Here is a 19,140-nt window from a genome sequence, read left to right on the forward strand (position 1 = left end):
AGGGTTAGACCCAACAGGCAGATTTGTACAGATATTAACCAACTGGCTGCTGTTTGTACGATCTAAACTATGAACAGAGTGCGCCAAGAACAGAGTGTATGTAATATAATTAACTGAAAAACTAGGAACCAGACGACTCGGAGAATGAATGGATGATAATGAAGACCTCCAGCAGCCTGCGGATCTCGGCTCGCTCCCGGTGACCGTCCAGGGCTGGCCCATATATATACGGGGCCCTGGGGCAAGACAAGAACAAGGGGCCCTTCTTGACAGACAAAAGCCCAGTTGTTTTTCGAAACCAAAGTAAATATGGAGTACATAGTGTTGATCTTTGGACTGTAAGACTGAGAGTACTACTATTTATCCATCAAGAGGACCCTATAATAATAGTAATGAAACAATATAGCTCCAGAAAAAATCAATTTCCTAATTGTCAGTGGACACATCTTTTTTTTGGCAAAACAAATAGCCTTGTCAGAACTGGTTGCAACTTAAAACCTTTCTGTTTTCATGACATATAAAATTAAGGACTGTGATATTTGACACATGTGTGGCAGATAGCAAAACTACCACACACCTCATTTCTTCCATATAATTACATGCAATTAGAGTGACTCACTCTTCATTCACGTTCATTCCTTCCTCTAATTTCATACATGCACTAGATGACAAAAAAACTGACGTCATCCAAGATACTCTCATATTCCAAAAAAATTAAAATGTTTTGTAGCTCAAACCATCGGTCTGATGTAAAAACCGTTTTCATATAAAATATTTTTTGCGACGAGATCTTTGAAACTAGATCCCATGTTGGTATGCTTTGACAACTTTTTTTCGGATCAAAAGTTACCACGCTTGGTCTACATAAGTTACCACACCTGTTCTATGCAAGTTACTATGCTATTTTCAGATAAATTACCAGGGTTATGTTTTTCAACAAGTATTTCCCCTTGGTAAAAATTATTACGGTATTTGTACGTAATCTATTAGGTCAAAAGTTACCACCCATGGGATATGCAACTTATCATGCTACTTTCACATAATTAAGTTACCGGAGATATTTTTTCAACAACTACCTTTTTTCCCCTTGGTCAAAGTTACTGTAGTGTTTGTACGTAAGTTACCGGTTATGCAAATTTTACATTATCGTGCTATTTTCACATAAATTACCGAGCATATGTTTTCAGCAACAACTTCTTTGCATTGTCAAAGTTACCATGGTGTTTTGTACATTAATTATCAGGTACGCGGTTCGTATATTACCGTGCCATTTTCACATAAGTTACCGGGATTATATTTTTCAACAACCTTCTCCCAAACCATGATGTTTGTATGCAGTTCGTTTAATACTGGGCTATTTTCACATGAGTTATCGGGGGTATTTTTCAACAAATCGACCTCCCCCCTTAAGTTACCGCGGTGTTTATACGTGAGTTATCAGGTATGAGGTTCATATATTACCGTGCTATTTTCACCTAAGTTATCGGAGGTATGTTTTTCAACAAAATTTCCCCCTTGGTCAAATGTTACGGCGGTGTTTGTACTAAGTTATCAAGTATGGGGTCCGTATATCACCATGCTATTGTTTTTCAACTTTTTTCCCCTTGTCAAAAGTTACCGTGGTATTTGTACGTAAATTATCGGATATTCGGTTCGTATATTACCGTGTTATTTTCACATAAGTTACCGGGGTATGTTTTGAACAACCTTTTCTCCCGGTAAAAAAATTACCGTGGTGTTTCTCGTAAGTTGTCGGGTATACGGTTCACATATTACCGTGCTGTTTTCACATAAGTTACCACGAGGAAGGGGTTATGTTCTTCAAGAACTTTTTTCCCTTTGGTCAAAATTACCGTGTTGTTATACGTAAGCTATCGAGCATGCAGTTCGTATCTTATCGTGTTATTTTTACATAAGTTATCTGGGGTATATGTTTTCAACAACTTTTTTTCTCCCGGTCGAAAAAGTTACCGCAGTGTTTGTACTAAGTTATCATCTACGTGATTTGTATATTACCGTGCTATTTCCACATAAGCTACTGAAGTTATATTATTCAACAAGTTTTTCTGCCTGTCAAAAAAGTTACTGCGGTGTTTGTATGTAAGTTATCGAGTATGTGTTTAGTATATTACCATGCTATTTTCACATAAATTATGCGGTGTGTTTTCAACTACTTTTTCTCGGTCAAAAACATTACCATTGTGTTTTTCCATGAGTTATCGAGTCTGCGATGCGTATATTAGCATGCAATTTACATAGAAATTATCGGGTTATGTTTTCAAACTTTTATCCCTCTTGGGTTAAAAAGTTATCAGGGTGTTCATGTGCAAGTTATCGTATATGTGGTGTGCATATTACCAATGTGTTTAGACATAAGTTACCGTGATATGTTTTTAAGCAACTTTTTTCCCGGGCCAAAAGTTTACACGCCTAGGCCAAGTAAGTTACCACGCCTACCGTGCATATATTGTCATGCTATTTAAACAGAAGTTAGCAGGGTATATTGTCAAAAAAAAATCTTGGGTCAAAGGTTACCAAGGTGTTCGTGTGCAAGTTATCATATCTGTGGTGTGTATATTATCAAGGTATTAACATGAAATTTACTAGGGTGGGGTTTTGTTCTTAAACAAAAAATTTCCAGAGCCAAAAGTTATACAGAGGCTAAGTAAGTTACTATGCATACAATGTGTATATGATCATGCTATTTGCATAGAAGTTACTGGGAGTATATTTTTGATATTTTTTTCCTTCGGGGCCAAAATGTTACCAAGGTGTTCGTGTGCAAATTATCGTATCGGTACTGTGCATATTATCAAGGTATTTACATAGAAGTTACCGGGGTAAATTTTTAAACATTTTTTTTCCTGGGCAAAAAATTACCATGATGTTTGTACTTGATTTATGAGCTTTGTGGCATGTACATTACCGTCATATTTACATAGAAGTTACACGGTGGTATATTTTCATGAACTAGGTGCGGTACTAGAGCTGCAAGCCATGTCATGCATGAACCAAAAACAACAGCAATTCATCATCATGGATCCAAAAAAAGATGCATGTTACACATCCAAATGAGCGTTATGATTTTGTCTTTACTACTACTGTAATAACCAGAGGAGCACATTGCAAACTGTTGATATTTACATTGTTGATCTGCTCCCTACTGATCTTCTTCCGCATTGACAAGATCAGGTAAATGTAAGGGACACTCATCATCTGCATATTAGCATATGCCATCCCACCATTAGGCACAACAGACAAATAGTTCAGACTTCAGTAGATTCAGAGATCGCATGATCTTCAGTCGCCTTGGAGGAAACAAAATCATGATGAGAGGTCCAAATCCATAGCCCAGCTTCTTTAATTAATCTTGATGGTACCATCAACCAGGAAGACAAGACTCTCGGTTGAACAGATAGTAATGCTCTGAAAACAAACACCTGTTTGAAAGACGGAGAAACCTGAACTTCAGAGAAATCCATCACAGGGACCTGAGTAGAGCAGAGCCACCTCGGGCAAGAGCAGTATATGCATTTGCAGAAGAATGGAATCAGCTTGTGGAACAGCGAAGTAGGAGAGGTCAAAGAGACCAAGTCACCAAAGATTGGAACGTCACCTGGTCGGTCATGGCCGCCCGGTCATTAGCGTCGCCACCGCCACTCCCGCCCTTCCTCTCCATGACAACCCACACTATCATCTCCCTCCGCACTGTCGCAGCAGCTCGCCTGGCCCCGGCATTTTCCTCGCCTCTGTTTGGTTTCAGGGCGAGGTCCATACCTGTCTCTCGCCTACATGCATGTGCCATGCTCCCGACAAAAATCCCCGACCCTTCGCCTCACCGGGGGACTCCGGCCGGTGAAGCCACCCGCGTTGGGCGCCGCCATGGCTGGGCGCCGGCCGGTGGAGCGGGCCGTGTTGGAGGGATTGAGAAAAGGTGCGGGCGTGCGGCGGTAGGAGTCACGCGTGGGGCAGGATGAAGAGGCGCTCGCCGGGGCGGGGGCCAGGGAGCGGATCTGGCTTGGGCACGATGGGGCGTTGGGTCCAGACGCGGCCACGGGCTCAGGCTTGAAGCCTGGGAGGAGGAAGCGGAGGAAGGCGCCGTCGGCTAGGCGTGGGGGAGGAAGACGGGAGGAACATGACCGGAATATGCAAAATCAGAAAACGGGAAAAGAGGATCGTGCCTGGATCGCGATCGAAGGGCTTGGGAACCGTGTGGCAGTTTTGCAATCGGGCACAGGGTTGTCAAATACATATTTCATAAAATGAATGGACGAACTTACATTTGTTTCTGGATCTTCCCTGATCTCGCATGTTCTTCACTCCAAAATTCTTTACCCAAAGAATAACTATCCTGCATAAGTCATAGTAAAGCAAACTGAGTATTTCATGTTTATACTAACTATGATGATCAAAACTTGCAGATTCCTTAGAGGAATTAGTAGTTTTTAAAAAACTTAGCAATTGATCCTTTTGGTGATTCTACTACCAGACAAATACTTTCTTGAAGACATGTTAAAACAGGGATCAAAAGCACCTGGAAACCGATTCATGTGGATGTAGGTGGCTTATCCATACACAGCCGCAGTCAACACGAACAGAAAGACACGCCTGAAGTGCATAAACTTTCTCCCTTCTCCTAATCTCCTTCCTGAGGACTGTCTCACATTTGGATCCAATGAAAAGCAGAACAAGACACATGCCGATGTGATGGATGTGTGATTTCGAATCGTTAGTGCCGGAACACGGAGCTATTTGTCAATCTATCTTTGAATTGAGGAATGAGATTACTGGAAAGAAATAAGAACATGTACCATCTGGTCTCTCCAAAGTCCAGTTGGGGAGCGAGCAGAGCGTTCAGAGAGGAAGGCGAGCTGGTTGGGGAATGAGTTCGCGCCGTAGGTTTCCTTTAACGGCGGCCGCGACTTTGGAAGCGGAGAGGCACGGGAGTGGCGGCGCCGTTCTTGGAGTCTATGATTTGGGCGAGCAGAGAAGTCACTGGTCCATTTGACCGTGAGGTTTGCCTGACGGGTTTTTCCTTGGGCCTTCTTTTTTTTCGTGTATCTTCATTGGGCTAAGGCAGATTATGCTACCTGGAGCGGGGCCCCTGCCTCCTGGGGGCCCAGGGCGGGCGCCCCGTTTGCCCGGCCTATGGGCCGGGCCTGTGGCCGTCGATAGGGGAGAGTCCAGAGGTTGAGCCGCGTGTAGGAGCAGGCTGAGGGGACGATCTCGATTCCGAAGGACGAGGCATTTTTGGGATCCGCGAGCGCTGCCGCCGGCGGTGCGTGGAGCGCGGACTGCGCAGGCGACAGAGGATGCAGCGCTTGTGGGAAGCGCCTCCGCCGGCGGCACATGGTGCGCGGCTGTAAGGCGGCGGTGGCTAGAGTAGTACTGAATGGGATTGCTCTCCAGCGAAAGGTCCTCGAAACAGTGCGTGGGCCTCTTACACTCGCTCTCTAGCACATCTTAACTGGGCCTCTAGCACTCGGCCTGGTTGCTCTTTGATTCAAAAGATTTTTGTGGAAATTTTGAAGGATTCCACTTTTTTTTTGAAGAATTAGAATCCTTAGGAATTTTTCGTACATTGATAGTTTGACATATGATCAAATCCTATATAAACTTTCCTCTAAGATCACTATTCACGCTCTTATATTTCTTTACGAAGGAAGTACTAAATTCTATAGGAATTTTAGTAAATGTACGAGTTTTTTTTCTTTTACAAAACTGGCAGTACACTGCACGCGACATCTAACTCGGGACGGCAAGAGTATATCACATGAGATGAAATAGCTAAATACAAAATAATTGTGAATATATAATTTTATGCAACTTTCTAGCTTAATCAGTCTATTACATATTATTTATTTCTTTTATACCGTATTATAATGTAAAAATACCATTATTTATTGAATTGGTTAATGTATTTTATAAAAATGACCGCAATGTTTTCGATTAGGCACACCCATTACTAAAATCCTTGGTCCGCCGATAATATTTGTTTTGCTACATCGGTATTTTTGAAATGTTGTGCTGTCATGGAAAATCACGGAAGCCTCACGCAGCCACCTCCACCCCCAAAAAGTTTAGGGTTCCTCTGCCTCCCGCTGATCCGTCTCGCCTCCGGTGGCCTTAGGGTCATGGCAGGGTAGTGCATCCCAACCCTTGACAGTGAGATCGCTCCGTTTTTTTAAATGGAGATGAAATAAATACAATACATTTCTTAGACCATGCATGCTAGAATCCTCTATCAAGATATTTATAGATAAAACACGCACATACACATATAAATGCGTCATAATGCTTATAAAATGTCAAGGCACAATTCATATGCAAACCGTGCAAAATAAACCTGACACATGGCATGGTTTTATTATCTCTAACTAAATGGAACTAATTAATCCACAGATGGATGCATGTGATATTGTCATCGATTGTTCTTTGTATTAGATCACTTAAATTTATTTCACCAAATAATCCGAACTAATTGTTTTTGAATAACACAATTTCCAAGATAAATTGGTTTTCTACTTTCCGTCTTGCATTTATAATGATGGAAATTTGTAAATAATATTTGAGTTTTAAAATATTACTAATGCGATTATGGGGGTAAACATTGCAGATGTAATGAAAATATTAGTTACATTTTGTGATAATGATATGTAATAAAGTAAAAATATTTAGTATATATCGGTGAAATGATCACATGTTCATAAGGGCAATATTTGAAGCCAACGGGCAGATGCAACAACGCAATGTTCAAAGATAACACCTAAATGAGATATCATATAGAGGCACTCCTTGCCCACCATACTCTCGAGTCTTTTGACTAGGGGTTCATTTCCCTCCTTAGCCACTATCTTTCTTCAATTCCTCTTCCAATTTGGTCTATTCATCATCAGAAACATCATGTTGCTTGGCGAAATTGTACTTCATAGTTGAAATCCGCCCTTGTGTAGATACACATTCCACCGTTTGTACTCCTCCACTCGTCATGTAGCTTTTTTCGCGTCTTCTAAAGCTGTTGTTCCTTTGAAGATCCAGTCCAGTCCCTAGTCAAAGCATTGATCCGTGCACTAGCATCAGACATGGTAGGCCGCCTTCTTTTCATCTCATTCAGTAGTGCATCCACCGCCTTTTCTTCTACAACTTGATGGATGACTCGCTCATTCTATTTGTAGAGCCTAACACCATAAGCCCCCATGATTGCGCAAATAACCAAGCCGCCAAATTTCCGATGGTGTACATTGCGCTGGCTTATTTCCAATACCAGGGTGCGTACTTCCACAATGGACAGACTGGTCTTCACCTCCTCCAGCTCATGGTGTCCTAGGACCTCAGTTGATACGTCTTTTTAAATATGTCGTGATCATAAATTATTAATGTTGACATTATCCTCGTGATAAATAAGTTGGGAGGTGAAACAATAAACCCTATTTTTCTATGTGCGTGACTGAACTTTTGCTCCATAAATATGTCGTGAGTGTCATCAATCCTCCAAGACTAAATGATAGTTGAGTATGTGAACTTGCCAAGGGAACGAGCTCGATACTGACGAAGGAGGCATTTCTAGGATCCGTCTGAGAACACTGCCGCCGGCAGTGCGTGCAGCGCGTCCTGCGCGGGCGACGGAGGATGCAGCGTTTGTGGGAAGCGCCTCCGCCGGTGGCACATGGTGTGCGGCTGTACGGCAGTGCTGATCTTCTGAGGTGGAGGCAGATGTGGTTTTTTTATTACCTTTTCTTCATCTTAAAAGTGCTCAACACAGTCGTGGGCCTTGCTTCTACTTCAGGAGAGCCCGTCGTAAATAGGCCTTGAGCACTTGGCCTGATTTCTCTTTGATTCAAAAGTATGTTATAGATTGTCTAAAAAAAGAAGTTTGTTATAGAAAATTTTGATGGATTAGAATCCTTAGGATTTGTTTTACATTGGTTGCTTGCACTACTAGGGAAAACCCTAGTAGTAGCGCGGGTTTTGAGGCTATCAGTAGCGCGGGAAGCCGCGCTACCAATAAGGCGCTACAGCTAACTGTTAGTAGTAGCGCAGTCGGTACCCGCGCTACTACTATTGACTATATCTTTTCCAGAACACGCTACTATTAATTAGCTGTAACGATTTCCTAGCCCCGCGCTACTGCTATATCTTTCATCATTTCCCCCGGGCTTCCTACCCCGTTTCAACTTCAATAAACTGCAATTTCCAGATACTAGGTACTAGTAGATATCAATTTCATAAAGCATTATAGGTACTAGGTAGTACTCCCTCGGTTCCAAATTACTCGTCGTGGTTTTAGTTCAAATTTGAACTAAAACCACGACGAGTAATTTGGAACCGAGGGAGTACTAGATAACAATTTCATATAGACTCAACATGCATCATCAAGCAGTAGTAGGTGATATCGACGACGATCATCATATGTAGTTCTACATGATATCGATGACGATCATCATATGTAGTTCTAGATGATATAGCCACGCACACATATGTAGTTCTAGATGATATCGACGATGATCATCATCCTCAAGCCTGGGCGGTGGGTGTTCCTGATAGTAATTAGGATGGCCCGTCAAATACAAAGATTCTTGCCAATGAGGAATCTCTTCCACCCAACCGAGTTTAAGTGTGTGCGACCGTCTGTGTCCATGCGGTAAGTACAGGTGGTGACGGAGCCCCTTGCGGTACGGTGTAGTCCAGCTGAGCCTTCTTCATCAGGCTCGATACCACAACTCACAGATAGGTTCTTTGGCAATTTCTGAATAAGAAAAACATATCAATTAATAAATAGCCTCGCACATACTCTTGCAAATATATTGCTATTAAGTCTAAATTTCTACACTATCAAAAGACACGGTACCACACATTTGTACTAATTAATCATGAATTCTACTAATAAGTATATATGGATTATCTACACTATTAATAGTTCCTTGGATTCTACACTAATAAGCATGTGATCAGACTCTACACTAAAGCATATCATCGACTAGATTCCACAAAGCATATCACTGGACTCTACACTAAGCATATCATCGTATTCACTAAGCATATCATCGGATAATTTGCATTTGTAAGTATAGCAATAAAGCATATATATATATCATCAAATTACTACAGTCAGTAAAACAAACCATTTCATGCTGATTGACCATGGTACTTGTCAGGTGGGTCACAAATGGCACCCCGACGAAGTCATCACATGGCAGAATTATGTCCCATAGGTTGCACACCTCCTCCTCCCTCAGCCTCATTCTTTGAGCTACGATGGCTTCATGAAGTGGGTTTTCATCATCTTCATCGAGTGGGTCCTCATTATCTTCATCATCTTCATCATCTTCGTCATCTTCATCATCTTTGTTATCTTCCACCAGGTTGATATAAATGACAGCCAGCTTGGGTCTTTCTGCTATGAAGGAGAACCTGATCAACTCACCACCAGTAAGACGCATGCGGGCGAGGAAACGGGCCCATCCATCTCCAATCTGCGACATATTGCGTCCTTTCTCGACCTCCATAGTGTACGGCCCCCAGGAGCCTCAAATGTCACAGTGTCTCCTGTCAGCTTATTGAATTTCAACCTCACATTGCATGGGACAATCTGTGTAAAAAAAAAAGCAAAATGACACAATGCAGTAATGCCAATACTAAAAATAAAATAGTTGTTACATTTCATCTAATTTCTTACTGCCGCATGACGAAAACTCGGCTAGAAGTAGATGCCGAATAGCTTGCCAGTTGCAAGGCTGCTGGCGCACCTTGACTTGCACAGTCGACATGGTGGTGGTGGTGGCTGTTGGGTAACGTAGCAGAAATTCAAAATTTTCCTACGAATCACCAAGATCGATCTGTGGAGAAACCAGCAACGAGGGGAAGGAGAGTGCATCTACATACCCTTGTAGATCGCTAAGCGGAAGCGTTCAAGTGAACGGGGTTGATGGAGTCGTACTCGTCGTGATCCAAATCACCGATGATCCTAGTGCCGAACGGACGGCACCTCCGCGTTCAACACACGTACAGCCCGGTGATGTCTCCCATGCCTTGATCCAGTAAGGAGAGAGGGAGAGGTTGAGGAAGACTCCATCCAGCAGCAGCACAACGGCGTGGTGGTGGTGGAGGAGCGTGGCAATACTGCAGGGCTTCGCCAAGCACCACGGGAGAGGAGGAAGATGTGTCACGGGAGGGAGAGGGAGGCGCCAGGGCTTAGATTGGTTTGCCATCCCTTTGCCCCACTATATATAGGGCCAAGGGAGAGGGGGGGCGCAGCCTTGGCCCCTCCTCCAAGGAAGGGTGCGGCTAGGGAGGAGTCCCTCCTCCCCAAGGCACCTCGGAGGTGCCTTCCCCCTTTAGGACTCTTCCTTTCCCTCTTCTCTTGGCGCATGGGCCTCTTGGGGCTGGTGCCCTTGGCCCATATAGGCCAAGGCGCACCCCCTACAGCCCATGTGGCCCCCCGGGGCAGGTGGCCCCACCCGGTGGACCCCCGGGACCCTTCCGGTGGTCCCGGTACAATACCGATGACCCCGAAACTTGTCCCGATGGCCGAAATAGCACTTCCTATATATAATTCTTTACCTCCGGACCATTCCGGAACTCCTCGTGATGTCCGGGATCTCATCCGAGACTCCGGACAACATTTGGTAACCACATACAAACTTCCTTTATAACCCTAGCGTCATCGAACCTTAAGTGTGTAGACCCTACAGGTTCGGGAACCATGCAGACATGACCGAGACGTTCTCCGGTCAATAACCAACAGCGGGATCTGGATACCCATGTTGGCTCCCACATGTTCCACGATGATCTCATCGAATGAACCACGATGTCAAGGACTTAATCAATCCCGTATACAATTCCCTTTGTCTATCGGTATGATACTTGCCCGAGATTCGATCGTCGGTATCCCGATACCTTGTTCAATCTCGTTACCGGCAAGTCTCTTTACTCGTTCCGTAACACATCATCCCGTGATCAACTCCTTGATCACATTGTGCACATTATGATGATGTCCTACCGAGTGGGCCCAGAGATACCTCTCCGTCATACGGAGTGACAAATCCCAGTCTCGATTCGTGCCAACCCAACAGACACTTTCGGAGATACCCGTAGTGTACCTTTATAGCCACCCAGTTACGTTGTGACGTTTGGCACACCCAAAGTATTCCTACGGTATCCGGGAGTTGCACAATCTCATGGTCTAAGGAAATGATACTTGACATTAGAAAAGCTTTAGCATACGAACTACACGATCTTGTGCTATGCTTAGGATTGGGTCTTGTCCATCACATCATTCTCCTAATGATGTGATCCCATTATCAATGACATCCAATGTCCATGGTCAGGAAACCGTAACCATCTATTGATCAACGAGCTAGTCAACTAGAGGCTTACTAGGGACATGGTGTTGTCTATGTATCCACACATGTATCTGAGTTTCCTATCAATACAATTCTAGCATGGATAATAAACGATTATCACGAACAAGGAAATATAATAATAATCAATTTATTATTGCCTGTAGGGCATATTTCCAACAGTCTCCCACTTGCACTAGAGTCAATAATCCAGTTCACATCAATATGTGATTAACACTCAAGGTCACATCCCCATGTGACTAACCCCCAAAGAATTCTGGGTTTGATCATGTTATGCTTGTGAGAGAGGTTATAGTCAACGGGTCTGAAACTTTCAGATCCATGTGTGCTTTACAAATCTCTATGTCATCTCCTAGATGCAGCTACCATGTTCTATTTGGAGCTATTCCAAATAACTGTTCTACTATACGAATCCAGTTTACTACTCACAATAATCTGGATTAGTGTCAAAGTTTGCATCGGCGTAACCCTTTACGACAAACTCTTTTTCCACCTCCATGATCGAGAAAATTCCTTAGTCCACTAGTTACTAAGGATAACTTTGACCGCTGTTCTGTGATCCATTCTTGGATCACTCTTGTACCCCTTGACTGACTCATGGCAAGGCACATTTCAGGTGCGGTACACATCATAGCATACTATAGAGCCTATGTCTCAAGCATAGGGGACGACCTTCGTCCTTTCTCTCTATTCTGCCGTGGTCGAGCTTTAAGTCTTAACTTCATACCTTACAACTCAGGCAAGAACTCCTTCTTTGACTGATCCATCTTGAACACCTTCAAGATCATGTCAAGGTATGTGCTCATTTGAAAGTACCATTAAGCGTTTTGATCTATCCTTATAGATCTTGATGCTCAATGTTCAAGTAGCTTAATCCAGGCTTTCCATTGAAAAACACTTTCCAAATAACCCTATATATGCTTTCCAGAAATTCTACGTCATTTCTGATCAACAATATGTCAACAACATATATTTATCAGAAATTCTATAGTGCTCCCACTCACTTCTTTGGAAATATAAGTTTCTCATAAACTTTGTATAAACCCAAAATCTTTGATCATCTCATCAAAGCATACATTCCAACTCCGAGATGCTTACTCCAGTCCTTAGAAGGATTGCTGGAGCTTTGCATACTTGTTAGCATCTTTCAGGATTGACAAAACCTTTCGGTTGTATCACATACAACCTTTCCTCAAGAAAATCGTTGAGGAAACAATGTTTTGACATCCTATCTGCAAGATTTCATAAATAATGCAGTAATCGCTAACATAATTCCAACAGACTCTTAGCATCGCTACGGGTGAGAAAGTCTCATCATAGTCAACTCCTTGAACTTGTCGGAAAACATCTTAACGACAAGTCGAGCTTTCTTAATGGTGATACTTACCATCATTGTCCGTCTTCCTTTTAAAATCCATATGTACCTAACAGCCTTACGACCATCAAGTAGTTCTTCCAAAGTCTACACTTTGTTTTCTTATATGGATCCTCTCTCGGATCATATGGCCTCGAGCCATTTTGGAATCCAGGCCCACCATCGCTTCTCCATAGCTCGTAGGTTTATTGTTGTCTAGCAACATGACTTTCAAGACAGGATTACGTACCACTCTGAAGTAGTACGCATCCTTGTCATCCTACGAGGTTTGGTAGTGACTTGATCTGAAGTTTCATGATCAATATCATAAGCTTCCACTTCAATTGGTGTAGGTGCCACAGGAACAACTCTTTGTGCCCTGCTATACACTAGTTGAAGTGACGGTTCAATAACCTCATCAAGTCTCCACCATCCTCCCACTCAATTCTTTCGAGAGAAACTTTTCCTCGAGAAAGGACCCGATTCTAGAAACAATCCCTTATTGCTTTCGAATCTGAGACAGGAGGTATACCCAACTGTTTTGGTTGTCCTATGAAAATGCATTTATCCGCTTTGGGTTCGAGCTTATCAGCCTGAAACTTTTTCACATAAGCATCGTAGCCCCAAACTTTTAAGAAGTGACAGCTTAGGTTTTCTCTAAACCATAGTTCAAACGGTGTCATCTCATCGGAATTACGTGGTGCCCTATTTAAAGTGAATGCGGTTGTCTCTAATGCCTAACCCATAAACTATCGTGGTAATTCGATAAGAGACATCATGGTATGCATCATATCCAATAGGGTGCAGTTATGATGTTCGGACACACCATCACACTATGGTGTTCCAGGCTGTATTAGTTGTGAAACAATTTCCACAATGTCTTATTTCTGTGCCAAACTCGTAATTCGGATATTCATCTCTATGATCATATCATAGATATTTTATCCTCCTGTAGCGACGATCTTTCAACTTCACTCTGAAATTGCTTGAACCTTTCAATAATTCAGACTCGTGATTCATCAAGTAAATATACTCAACATCTACTCAAATCATCTGTGAAGTAAGAACATAACGATATCCACTACACGCCTCAGCACTCATTGGACTGCACACATCAAAATGTATTACTTCCAGCAAGTTGCTTTCTAGTTCCATTTTACTGAAAACGAGGCTTTCAGTCATCTTGCCCATGTGGTATGATTTGTATGTCTCAAGTGATTCAAAATCAAGTGAGTCCAAACGGTCCATTTGCATGGAGTTTCTTCATGCATATACACCAATAGACATGGTTCGCATGTCTCAAACTTTTCAAAAACGAGTGAGTCCAAAGATCCATCAACATGGAGCTTCTTCATGCGTTTTATACCGTTATGACTTAAGTGGCAGTGCCACAAGTAGGTGGTACTATCATTACTATCTTATATCTTTTGGCATGAACATGTGTATCAGTACAATCGAGATTCAATAAACCATTCATTTTAGGTGCAAGACCATTGAATGTATTATTCAAATAAACAGAGTAACCATTATTCTCCTTAAATGAATAACCGTATTGCGATAGACATAATCCAATCATGTCTATGCTCAACGCAAACACCAAATAACCATTATTTAGGTTTAACACCAATCTCGATGGTAGAGGGAGCGTGCGATGCTTGATCATATCAACATTGGAAACACTTCCAACACATATCGTTAGCTCACCTTTAGCTAGTCTCCGTTTACTCCGTAGCCTTTTGTTTCGAGTTACTAACACTTAGCAACCGAACCGGTATCTAATACCCTGGTGCTACTAGGAGTACTAGTAAAGTACACATCAACACAATGTATATCCAATATACTTCTATCGACCTTGCCAGCCTTCTAATCTACCAAGTATCTAGGGTAATTCTACTCCAGTGGTTGTTCCCCTTATTACAGAAGCACTTAGTCTCGGGTTTGGGTTCAACCTTGGGTTTCTTCACTAGAGCAGCAACTGAATTGCCGTTTCATGAAGTATCCCTTCTTGCCCTTGCCCTTCTTGAAACTAGTGGTTTCACCAACCATCAACAATTGATGCTCCTTCTTGATTTCTACTTTCGTGGTGTCAAACATCGCGAGTATTTCAAGGATCATCATATCTATCCCTGATATGTCATAGTTCATCACGAAGCTCTAGCAGCTTGGTGGTAATGACTTCGGAGAAACATCACTATCTCATCTGGAAGATCAACTCCCACTTGATTCAAATGATTGTTGTACTCAGACAATCTGAGCACAAGTTCAACAATTGAGCTTTTCTCCCTTAGTTTGCAGGTTAAGAAAATCGTCGGAGGTCTTATACCTCTTGACGTGGGTACGAGCCTGAAATCCAAATTTCAGCCCTCGAAGCATCTCATATGTTTCGCGACGTTTCAAAAACGTCTTCGGTGCCTCAACTCTAAACCGTTTAACTGAACTATCATGTAGTTATCAAAACGTGTATGTCAGATGTTCGCAACATCCACAGACGACGTTCGAGGTTCAGCACACTGAGCGGTGCATTAAGGACATAAGCCTTCTACGAAGCAACGAGGACAATCCTCGGTTTACGGACCTAGTCCGCATAATTGCTACTATCAACTTTCAACTAAATTTTCTCTAGGAACATATCTAAAAGTAGAACTGAAGCGCGAGCTACGACATAATTTGCGAAGACCTTTTGACTATGTTCAGGATAATTAAGTTCATTTTATGAACTCCCACTCAGATAGACATCCCTCCAGTCATCTAAGTGATTACATGATCCGAGTCAACTAGGCCGTGTCCGATCATCACGTGAGATGGACTAGTCAACGTCGGTGAACATCTTCATGTTGATCGTATCTTCTATACGACTCATGCTCGACCTTTCGGTCTTCTGTGTTACGAGGCCATGTATGTACATGCTAGGCTCGTCAAGTCAACCTAAGTGTTTCGCTGTGTAAATCTGGCTTACACCCGTTGTATGTGAACGTAAGAATCTATCACACCCGATCATCACGTGGTGCTTCGAAACGACGAACTTTAGCAACGGTGCACAGTTAGGGGGAACACTTTCTTGAAATTTTAATGAGGGATCATCTTATTTACTACCGTCGTTCTAAGCAAACAAGATGTAATAGCATGATAAACATCACATGCAATCAAATAGTGACATGATATGGCCATCATCACTTTGCTCCTTTTGATCTCAATCTTCGGGGCTCCATGATCATCATCGTCACCGGCATGACACCATGATCTCCATCGTCATGATCTCCATCATCGTGTCTTCATGAAGTTGTCTCGCCAACTATTACTTCTACTACTACAACTAACGATTAGCAATAAAGTAAAGTAATTACATGACGTTTATGTTGACACGCAGGTCATAAATAAATTAAGACAACTCCTATGGCTCCTGCCGGTTGTCATACTCATCGACATGCAAGTCGTGATTCCTATTACAAGAACATGATCAATCTCATACATCACATATATCATTCATCACATCCTTTGGCCATATCACATCACATAGCATACCCTGCAAAAACAAGTTAGACGTCCTCTAATTGTTGTTTGCATGTTTTACGTGGCTGCTATGGGTTTCTAGCAAGAACGTTTCTTACCTACGCAAAGACCACAACATGATATGCCAATTGCTATTTACCCTTCATAAGGACCCTTTTCATCGAATCCGATCCGACTAAAGTGGGAGAGACAGACACCCGCCAGCCACCTTATGCAACTAGTGCATGTTTGTCGGTGGAACCGGTCTCACGTAAGCGCACGTGTAAGGTTGGTCCGGGCCACTTCATCCCACAATGCCGCCGAATCAAGATTGGACTAGTAACGGTAAGCATATTGAACAAAATCAACACCCACAACTACTTTGTGTTCTACTCGTGCATATACTCTACGCAATAGACCTAGCTCATGATGCCACTGTTGGGTAACGTAGCAGAAATTCAAAATTTTCCTATGAATCACCAAGATCGATCTATGGAGAAACCAGCAACGAGGGGAAGGAGAGTGCATCTACATACCCTTGTAGATCGCTAAGCGGAAGCGTTCAAGTGAACGGGGTTGATGGAGTCGTACTCGTCGTGATCCAAATCACCGATGATCCTAGTGCCGAACGGACGGCACCTCCGCGTTCAACACACGTACAGCCCGGTGACGTCTCCCATGCCTTGATCCAGCAAGGAGAGAGGGAGAGGTTGAGGAAGACTCCATCCAGCAGCAGCACAACGGCGTGGTGGTGGTGGAGGAGCGTGGCAATCCTGCAGGGCTTCGCCAAGCACCACGGGAGAGGAGGAAGATGTGTCACGGGAGGGAGAGGGAGGTGCCAGGGCTTAGATTGGTTTGCCATCCCTTTCCCCCACTATATATAGGGCCAAGGGAGAGGGGGGGCGCAGCCTTGGCCCCTCCTCCAAGGAAGGGTGCGGCTAGGGAGGAGTCCCTCCTCCCCAAGGCACCTCGGAGGTGCCTTCCCCCTTTAGGACTCTTCCTTTCCCTCTTCTCTTGGCACATGGGCCTCTTGGGGCTGGTGCCCTAGGCCCATATAGGCCAAGGCGCACCCCCTACAGCCCATGTGGCCCCCCGGGGCAGGTGGCCCCACCCGGTGGACCCCCGGGACCCTTCCGGTGGTCCCGGTACAATACCGATGACCCCGAAACTTGTCCCGATGGCCGAAATAGCACTTCCTATATATAATTCTTTACCTCCGGACCATTCCGGAACTCCTCGTGACGTCCGGGATCTCATACGGGACTCCGAAGAACATTCGGTAACCACATACAAACTTCCTTTATAACCCTAGCGTCATCGAACCTTAAGTGTGTAGACCCTACGGGTTCGGGAACCATGCAGACATGACCGAGACGTTCTCCGGTCAATAACCACCAGCGGGATCTGGATACCCATGTTGGCTCCCACATGTTCCACGATGATCTCATCGGATGAACCACGATGTCAAGGACTTAATCAATCCCGTATACAATTCCCTTTGTCTATCGGTACGATACTTGCCCGAGATTCGATCGTCGGTATCCCGATACCTTGTTCAATCTCGTTACCGGCAAGTCTCTTTACTCGTTCCGTAACACATCATCCCGTGATCAACTCCTTGATCACATTGTGCACATTATGATGATGTCCTACCGAGTGGGCCCAGAGATACCTCTCTGTCACACGGAGTGACAAATCCCAGTCTCGATTCGTGCCAACCCAACAGACACTTTCGGAGATACCCGTAGTGTACCTTTATAGCCACCCAGTTACGTTGTGACGTTTGGCACACCCAAAGTATTCCTACGGTATCCGGGAGTTGCACAATCTCATGGTCTAAGGAAATGATACTTGACATTAGAAAAGCTTTAGCATACGAACTACACGATCTTGTGCTATGCTTAGGATTGGGTATTGTCCATCACATCATTCTCCTAATGATGTGATCCCGTTATCAATGACATCCAATGTCCATGGTCAGGAAACCGTAACCATCTATTTATCAACGAGCTAGTCAACTAGAGGCTTACCAGGGACATGGTGTTGTCTATGTATCCACACATGTATCTGAGTTTCCTATCAATACAATTCTAGCATGGATAATAAACGATTATCACGAACAAGGAAATATAATAATAATCAATTTATTATTGCCTCTAGGGCATATTTCCAACAGTGGCGCCATGTTCCTAAAGCAATATGAGCAAAGGATTAACGATCCACTTCATAGGAAAGTAAAACAGTAGCATGTGATATTTTTGGTTCTTCCGCGAGAAGCAATTTGATGGACAATTATAATCCTATTGCCGAAAAAACTTTTCACAAATATCTACCAAATCAAGGTACCACCTACCAAGACATTTCATCTAATTTTGCCCCTATTGCCTAGGATAATTGATTAAAAAAACAAGTGGAAAATTTAACTAAATTGGCACCTGCTTTTTGCCAAAAAATAACTTATTACAGAAAAACAAAAGCAACTAAATCAACTAGCCTACTAAATCAACTAAGTCAACTAGCCTACTAAATCAACTAAATCAACTAGCCTACTAAATCAACTAGCATACTAAATCAACTAAATCAACTAGCCTACTAAATCAAAATGTAGCAGGGAGGAGGGGTTGTGGATGGAGGAGGGAGGAGGGAGAAGGAGGGGCGACTCGAGGAGGGAGAAGAGAGTAGGACAGAGGAGGAAGACGGAACAAGGAGGGGCCGACCGGCGGCGAGTGGAGGGAGGACAGAGGAGGAAGGCGGCGCGAGGAGGGGCCGGCCAGCGGTGACTGGAGGCAGGACGGAGGAGGAGGCCGGTACCGAGTCCAGCGAGGAGGAGGAGGTGAGGGCGGCGCAGATCGGAGGAGGGGCGACGGGGGAGGACCGACGCGGGGGGTTGAGGGGAAGATCGAGTGAGTGTGAGTGTGAGTGGATCAGATAGAGGAG

The sequence above is a fragment of the Triticum urartu genome, chromosome 7A (genome assembly GCF_056163025.1).
Source record: "Triticum urartu cultivar PI428250 chromosome 7A, HENAU_Tu73, whole genome shotgun sequence".
NCBI lineage: Eukaryota > Viridiplantae > Streptophyta > Magnoliopsida > Poales > Poaceae > Triticum > Triticum urartu.